Source organism: Kogia breviceps, chromosome 8 (genome assembly GCF_026419965.1).
Source record: "Kogia breviceps isolate mKogBre1 chromosome 8, mKogBre1 haplotype 1, whole genome shotgun sequence".
Classification (NCBI taxonomy): domain Eukaryota; kingdom Metazoa; phylum Chordata; class Mammalia; order Artiodactyla; family Physeteridae; genus Kogia; species Kogia breviceps.
The window spans coordinates 37,372,552-37,381,987 of NC_081317.1; positions in this window are offsets into that span (position 1 = coordinate 37,372,552).

The following is a 9,436-nucleotide window of genomic DNA, read 5'->3' on the forward strand; positions in this document are numbered from 1 at the left end:
CCTTAGTGAAATGCGCTGGTCATGGAAAACACATACATTTTTATGGTATCAGGTAGATTTAAAATTACTATAAAGACTCCAGACTACTTTGAGTTCAATTCTCCCTACATCAGCCATTTCTTATTTTCAATTTGTTTACTTACTTGTTTTATTAGCCTTGCTTCACTGTACTTAATGAAATTATTCTAGACCCTCTCCTGACTCATTTCAAATTAGAACCAGAAGAAATTAACCTCCAAAAACAGAACCACTATGGTCTGGTTTCTGTGAAATGACTTAATACTGAGTGAAGTCATATTTTCTGAACTAGAAATTTGTGACTCTTTGTTAAAATATTGAGCTGCTACCACTTCATGTATCACACACATGTATCATTTCATGTGTACATGTATTGAGGGCAATTCAAAGACAAGGGCCAGTCACATTTCTGGGTGAGTACACATCGTAATGCAGAAACCAGAAGAAAGAAAATTGCCCACCAACACCTGCCTAAGGTGAACTAACAGGAGATAAAGGGCAGAGCTGTGACTCAGTGACACTGGTTAAAGCTGGGGTCATCTTTAACCAACTTGGGCAATGCTTCAATAAGCCACACTGGGCTCATTACTGGTAACCTCTTCCCCATATCCATTTGGTGCCTCTAGGATGGGAGGGGAGAGCAAGAAGTGGAGTTAACAAGGGAAGAGCTGCCATAGGATCCCAAAGGGGCTTTACTGACGGTCTTGTGGGATGTGGAGAGCTGTATGATGGTGGTACCAATTTTAATTATTAGCTGATGGAATTAACAGGCTTGCTTTGAAAGGAACTTTAGTTAGGTGTCATTGGCTATGCCCCTGCCCCTCAGCCATACCACTTTAGCACATGCCATCTGCTAACACTGATGCCTCTTTGCCTGCGGGCTTTCTCTGTCTGCGTCACACAGTAGGACAGAGTGCCTGGGATGAACACATGCAGCCCTCCCAGCAGCTTTAATTAATGATAGAGAGGAATGGTGTAGAAATACCCTGGTGGAAGGAGATAACTTCAAAGCACTAATTCTGTTCTGTTCCCTAAGGTTTCCCAGCAGGATCAAGTTCCTGTCGCCCACAGTAGTAACTGGCTTGAGATCACACCCTTTGTTAGCCTCCTTCCTTCCCAGTTTCACTTCTGCACTCCCTGGCTTTTGTTTTTGGCGCCTCTAGGATGGGATGGGAGAGCAAATAGGTAGATCCCAAATAGATCACTTGCACTTGAATCCTTGTCTCAGGGACTGCTTCTGGGGGAACCCAAACCAACATAGCTACTATTTTTCGAAAGTTTCTCCTTTGTCGGTAGAATAATACCGTGAATGCCTGGGCTGCCATATGTTCATTCGTTAATTCATTGACTCATTCCCTCTTTCCAGAAAATATTGATGAAGATTGCCTATTTGATGCAAAATCGCTGAGCTAGGTGCTGGAAAGACAGTGGTGAACAGGCGTAAGTCTTGTCCCCTAGAGCAGCATGTCCCATAGAAATAGGCTACATGCCACACGTGTAATTTAAATTTCCTAGTAGCCACACTGAAAAAGAAAAAAGAGAGAAACCCAATGTAGTCAAAATACTATCATTTCAAAGTGTCCTCAGTCTTTGAAATTCAGTGTTTGTTTTATAGCTGCAGCACCTCTCAATTTGAGCCAGCCGCATTTCAAGCATTCAGTAGCCACCCGTAGCTAGAGGCTTCTGCCTTAGAGAACCGCCCAGCTCCTGAGGTTTACGGTTAGTGAGCATGAAGAAGGAGAGTGTCACCTAAGAGGCAAACACACAACAGGAGATTGGTCACCTGAGCTGGTGGCCTCCCAGCTTGGTGTGTATCTGAATTGCCTAGAGAGCTAATACAGGACACAGAGTCCAAGGCTCATGGCAGTAGGAGACAGCCTGGGACAAGGTATCTTCACCGAGTTCCCCAGGGGATCGGATACACAGCAAAGTTTGGCCGCTACCTCCCTACCTCACCCCAAACCCTATCTCCTCACTCTCGGTTCTTTATGAAAGTGTAGGGGAGGAAAACTAATTTTCCCTTCATCCTTGCAGGTTCTTGGCTGAGTGCCGCTTGTAATAAAAGACAGGGTAACAAGAGAAAAACAAATCAAAGTTTACTAGTATGTATACCTTACATATACATAGGAGATGCCCAGGAAAACTGAGTAGAGCTCCCTGAAACGGCCCAAGCTACCACCGTAAATATATCTTCAGTAAAAGACAAAAGAAAGGTGTTGGAGGTGTGGGGTGGGCAGGAGGTGAGCCAGCTGTGGGAGGGTACCAGGAAAAGCCCAGGAAAGGAGAGTGAGGTTGTTCCGCAGACTTGAGTGGTGCCTTCTCCACTGACAAGTTTCGTGTGACTTACAGCCATCCTGTTCCTCCTGGTATAGAGGAAGACATCCTTACAGATGGAGATTTCCCTTATAAATGTAAATGTCCCTTAGTAAAGGATAACCTCTACTCTGTTTTTGGACCTTCTCCCGTGTCTGCAGTTTCTCAAAGTAATCTTTATGCCAAAGATGCATATGCATATTTTGGGGTGGCCTAGTCTGCTACTGTGCATGAGACAGCTGTTCTCAAACTCTTTTGTACCTTGGATACACCTAGGAAGTTTTTATAAATACTGATGCCTGGGTCTCATTCCAGAAATTCTAATTTAGAGGTCAGGATTGAAGCCTGTCCATCAAGGGATTCAAAGTCTCCCCAGGTGATTATAATGAGCAGCCAAGTTTATGAACCACTGACCTAAAGTATGGTGCATAACAGACAGCACTTACTTCAGGGGTCCAGTTTTGTAAAAATGTTATCTCTATGTATGTGTGCCCACAAGGAAGGATCTTGAAAGACATGTACAAAAATGCCATTCCAGGAGATGCAAGTATGGCTGTAGAGGTGCTCCTTCCGATTTTTCTGTGCTGGGTGTGCACGACTTTTGAAATGCAAGCTAATGAAAAGAAACCCAGTGAAAGAAACTATATGAGTTAGATCTAGATTTATTTGGAGTTTTTCTTTGGGTTCTGCTTCTAATTTTCAACCTATTATGTCTGCTCTGCTCTTTGGCAATGCTTTCCTAAGTGTTTAACTTGGCCTTGAATTGAATGGTGGGGTAAATGTTACTCATCCTTGCCCCTGGAAGGATGGCTCTGCAGCCCCATAGAGACCACTGGAGGGGGTAAGAGGTAGGCAGAGAAACCAGTTAGGTAGCTGGTGTTAGGCTTTTCAGGACTTGGTTGCACATGTGGGTGTGCCTTCCTGCACTATTTCTGGACCTCTGGTCCGTGGGCCTTGAGGTTGTGGTCCTGAAGCCTCCTTGGCACCTGGGAGTCTGCATGAGGCTTTATGCTGGGTTGGGCTGCTGGGGATGAAACCCCCATGAAATGTCAGGCCTTGGCTTTAGGCGTAAACCAACTTGCATTTAAATTAAATATTGAATGAATTTAAGGCTATAAACATTGATCTTCTCTGAGAACAGTTGCATTTAAGTCTGAGTGGTCAAATTCAGCGGTGCTAAATTTTGTGTGTTTGTGTAGCTAATCCCTGATGTTTGAGATTGATCTGAATGCATTCTCTTGGGCCCAGCCATATATTATCAAAATTCTCTTTGAGCTGCTGCAAAATGTGTTTAGTGTTTCAGTTTATTCATGAAAGTCACATTAAAGCACTTTTTAAAGTTCACTTTGAAAATTGAAATAAAATTAAGCTTAAACTTTAACTTGCTAACTTTTAAAAAGTTGTCTTCACAGTGGTTTGATCTGTTCTGACAGAAATGACAAATTGAAGCCAAAAAGAAAGGGCATCATTTTCATTGTTCGATTTCACTGTTGTCTTCCTTGGTTTTCATATCCATGTTTATGTGTTTTGCTTTGCATTTCCTTCCCAGTGAACTCAACCTGAATCGACAGACTGCTTTACAGTAGTCAGATGCTAAATTTGTTTTAGCACAGTGCAAACTAGTTTCATTCTTTCAAAATAGGCTTTTGTGGGACTTCCCTGGCAGTCCAGTGGTTGGGACTTAGCCTTCCAATGTAGGGGGTGAGGGTTCGATCCCTGGTCTGGGAGCTAGGATCCCACATGCCTTGTGGCCAAGAAACCAAAACACAAAGCAGAGGCAACTTGGTAACAAATTTAATGGGGACTTTCAAGGTGGTCCACATCAAAAAAAATATTTAAAAAAAAATAGGCTTTTGTTTTGGAATATAAAATGACGAGGGAAATGCATGTAGCCGAGATCTTTACTTGAGCCTGTTACAAGGTTCAGACCTGTCTGAAGAGCTGTCATTAGGTGGTGATTTGCCTGAGTTGGTCTGCATCCAGCCTGTTTTTTGTTGCAGGAAGGGTGAGGAGGATTTTGGTGTGTCTGGGGAGAGATAGGGGCTTGGGCAGGGTGTTCTTGCGCCTGTCCTGTCTCTACCTTGCTAGCCTTGGGGAGTCATTGGTGAGAGACTCAGCTCCCTCAAGCTCCTGGTGACAAAATATGGCCCAGAGTCAGTGATGCTTTCTCCCCAGTCTTCGGAGAATATGTCACTAGACTATCATTGAGGTTTGGTCCAATCGGGAGCATTCAGAGAGAGCCAGACCATGGACTTGGACCTCCATGTGGTGGGCACTAGCAGCAGAGGCCAATGTATCTAAGGGCAGAGAGCATCAAAGAAGAGACCAGGAGAGAGAAAGAATGTGGGAGTCCCTCTTTGGGGATGTAGGGGATAGAGCTAGGGGTCAAATTTGGAGCCCAGATGAGACACAAGTCGGGGACACTCAGACAAAACCTGTGATACTTTTCAGTCAAGGATCAGAGAAATATGGGCTTTTCCCATTAATATGATTCCATTTATACCCATCTCCTATATTAAAGGCAGACAGAATGGAATCACTTTTATTCAGGAGTGATGGTTTACATTAACAACAGAAATGCTTCCTTATCTGAATAGGTGCCTATGTGGGAAGGTCCGTGGTGAGAGGCTACACATCCAGTCTTTGGTTATGGTTACTAGAAAGATTCTTAGAAATCTTGCATAACAATAAACAAGCAATGTTTGGATTTTCACAGAGGAAATGCCCTTGGCCAGCAGTCGGGTCCGCAGGAAATCTTCAGAAATGCACGTGACACCCAAAGAGGTGTTGTTTTGGGAATACCTTGTAATTAGTTCCAAACTCTTACCAAACAGCAGCACAGCCCATAATTTCTATGTAAACTCAGCTCCCTGTTTGAGTCATGCTATGTTTCTTTCTTTGCCCAAGATGTGTCATCCATTAAAAAAACAATGTCTTTGGCTATACAAAATAGGTAGTCACCTGAAATTGCTGGAGGGAAAGGTTACTTTGTTCAATGGGATTGGCCTGTTCAGGTGAGAAAACCAGGAGACCCAGAGTCAGAAAGCCTGGGTTCCTCCCTTACTCATTGTATGACCCAGAGTAAGCATCCTCTGAGCCTGGGCTTCCTGTCTTGTAAAATGAGGGCCTAAATCCAGGCTTTTACTCAATTACTACTTGTTGGGTAACAGATTTGTGTCAGATGTTTCCATAAGACTTCCTCAACCCAATCATCACCACTTCATTTCTGATTTCCAAGGTCCACTTCAATCCTAAGAGTTTTATGTGCCTGGGAACTTAAGTTTCAAATTCTGTGAGAAACTTACTTGGTGTGTAACAAAAATGGAAACATCTCAGTTGATTTTCCTGATTTTAATTTGCCAGTTATAAACATTCATACAATACAGAAATTTATAGAATAAAAATCACTTGTAAGCATACCTCTCAGCAATAACCACAGTCCATATTTTGGTGTAGCCGCAACTAGACCTGTTTCTGTGGAGACTCATACATATTTATTTTTCCTAGGGTATTTTCAGAAGTCTTCCAAATCTCCATATGTCTTTCCCAAACCTCATGTTATGTGGATATCTTTCCATGTCAATGTGAAAACTTTTCATGTCAAGAAATACAGATCTACATCATCATTTTCAATGTCTTCAGAACACTCCATTATATGGTTAAATCATAATCTATATAATATTCCTTGTTGATGGACATTGGGGTTGATTCCACTTATTGTATGAAAACAAAGAGAAGATGAATATCATTGTATATCCATCATTGTGAATATATATCCCCATTTCTCTATTTTTTTCCCCTTTAGATAAATTCCTGGGAGTGGAAATCCTAATTCAAAAGATACCCAGTGAGGCTGTAACAACTTACATTCTTACCACAATGTATAAGAGTTCCTGTTTCTCTAAACTCTAGCTATATTAGGATTATTGTCCTTTTTAATTTTTACCAAACACCAGACAAAAGGCAGTATCTTGCTTTTATTTCTTTGACTACTAGCAAAGTTGAACGTCCTCTTATGTGTTTATTGACAATTTTATTATTTTCTTTTGTAAATTGTCTATCTATATCTTTCCTTCATTCCTTTATAGGAAAATATTTTCTTACTGCTTTGTAAAGACTCTTTCTATATTAAGGATAATCTATAAGTATTAATACAGACAATGTAACTTTATTCTCAAATTACTCTCCTTCTAAGTTAAGGCTTAATTAGTTCATTAGTATATAATGTATAAAAGGAAAATTTGAGGTATGTTGAGAAGAGTAGATTGCTAGATGGGGAAGGTCAAACCTTATTTTATATAATAATTTATTTCCAAACTTTACTTTTTTCTTTTCCTTTTATTTCACTCCCACTCTTTGTATACAACCCTTTCCTAGCTCCAGACTCCCATTTCAACTCCCCCAAAGTGAGGCTATTAAGATACTGAGTGATTAGAGGATTTGAACATTTTGAAAGAGAAGTGGGTGGTGATGGCACGTTATTGAAACTTGAAAGAAAGCCAGTGTGATATAATTTCACACTGGGAGCTGATCACTATGGCAACAAAGAATGAATTTTGAAAAATAAGGTTCAATATAATAGAATTGGGGGAGAAAATTGATTAAAATAAAAGGGCAGTTTATCTTCTGTTTTACTCTCAACCTGTTTATCATATGCACCAAAACTCTACATGAGCACCTAAGAACATATTTCTGCTTTTGAATGCAAACACATTTTCATTATGTTTATGTGGTATGAAGCCACAAGAAGGTAATGCTTTTGGTAATATTGCTTTTGTTTGTAATAATAGTGACAGTATCTCTTTGGAGTGTTTTACTTAAGAAGAAATAGTGTGATTTACAATATATACATAGCTTTGAGTTCTTTTTTTCTTCTACCTTAATACTTTCATCCACCCATTCATTGGTCCAACAAATATTAATTGAGCCACTGTGCTAAGAATTGAGAATACAGTGTTGAGGAAAATCAGACCTGGTCTGTATTCTCAGGAAGCTTACATTCTATAGGAGATATTGTCACATATTCTTTGAAACATAAATTCAACAGTATCTAATATTCCAAAGTATGTATACATGATAATTTAATTATCTTATTATTTCTTGACATTCAGACGATTTTAATTTTTTATGATAATAAATGATTAAATGATGAGCATATCTGTATATTAATCTGAATTTCTGATTGTTTCCTTAGGATTGCTTCCTAGAAAGGGAATTACTAGCTTAAAATATCTAAACTTCTCTCTTTAAGAAAATAGAACTTTAAAATTGATAAAAATCACAGTCTTTCCAGTAAAAAGATTATCATATCTGTAACAAAATTTCTAGAACTACAGCATGGCTAGGATAGGGCAATAAATTCCTTTATTTTATTGGTGTCTCCTAAAGTAGGTATGGAGTGCTGAATTTTGCTTTAGAAACCAAACCAAAGTTTAATAAAATGTCAAAATTCAATACTATTCATTGTACACAGGCTGTGTGGAGAAGGTCAGCTTTTGATCAGAAAGAAAAGAGATGCTGTATCTACGCATTAAGGTTGTGTTTGAGGGAAAAACATGGTCCAGTTTAGACGTTAATCTCCTCCTTCAGAAGCTTATTCCCAGAAATCAACAGGCACATTAGCAATGTCAGAGTCCAGTGGTCTAAGGAGTCAGTCAAGAGGTGACTGCCTTATTGGTCTATCATCACTCATGACCACAACTCCCTGTGACCAGTGATGGCTTCTTGCCACCCTGTTTTTTCAAAGATTTCTCCTTTCTTCTGTCAATTATGTCATTTTCCAAAATATAGAGTATTTATATGGAATGCATTTTATTTGCTCAAAAGACATTTCCATTACATTTTGCAAATCATTAGACCCACCAACATAGTAGTCTACAAAATTTGTGTTTGCAAGAACCAAAATTATAAATGCTGCTTCCTTTCATTTGGCTCAAAATATATCTGTTCCAGTGAGTATTTCTCAATTAACTAACTTCTCCCTGATGAGGAAATGAGAAGAAAACTGCACAAGACTAGCGTGCTAGTCTTGGGTCTGAATTTATAGGACTTCAGGCAAGTCACTGAGTCTCTCTGCGTCTGAGTTTCCCCACCTATAAAATAAGGAGGTTGAACTAGATGATCTCCAGTCACATCCAGGGGTCCTTCTTTTCCTTTTCATGCCCTCACTCGTGGTTTATTCCATTTTCACTCATTACCATACTCTACTTTGTAGAAGATCTTGAGAATCAAACCTGTATATATACTATTTAGGAGTGTTCTCCATTCAGAACCAAAGCGTAAACTTCCTGAGAAAACAGCACTCTTGCTCCTCCCAGTTCCCCTCTTCTCTCCCTCCTCCTCTTTATTTTTTATTTTATTTTATTTAAAAAAATTTTTAAATTAATTAATTTTATTTTATTTTTGGCTGCGTTGGGTCTTTGTTGCTGCATGCGAGCTTTCTCTAGTTGCGGTGAGTGGGGGCTACTCTTCGTTGCAGTGTGCGGGCTTCTCATTGCGATGGCTTCTCTTGTTGCAGAGCACGGGCTTCAGTAGTTGTGGCACTCAGGCTCAGTAGTTGTGGCTCGCGGGTTCTAGAGCACAGGCTCAGTAGTTGTGGCTCGCGGGTTCTAGAGCACAGGCTCAGTAGTTGTGGCGCACGGGCCCAGTTGCTCCGCAGCATGTGGGATCTTCCCGGACCAGGGCTTGAACCCGTGTCCCCTGCATTGGCAGGAGGATTCTTAGCCACTGTGCCACCAGGGAAGCCCCTGCTCCTCTTTATATTTACTCCTCCTTCTTGTTCTGCTCCATATCCTCCTCCTCCTCCACTGCTTCTTCCTCTTTTCTTCCTCCTCCTTGCTCTCTGTGTGGCTGTCTATCCCCTACTATGGCTTTGCTATGGTTTTGTTCAAAATTAGGTGCCTGGAGGAGGACAGAGCTCAACCATCTTAGTATGTTATTTAATTTCTGTGGGCTTTGAATTTTTCTCTTCCCTCCTTTTCAGCCTAAACTCCCATGACATCCCCTTACACACACATTACACACACACACACACACACACACATACACACACACACACATTAGGTTGAACCATATGAAATCACTGTTTTTGCAAGTAAAAAGCAAT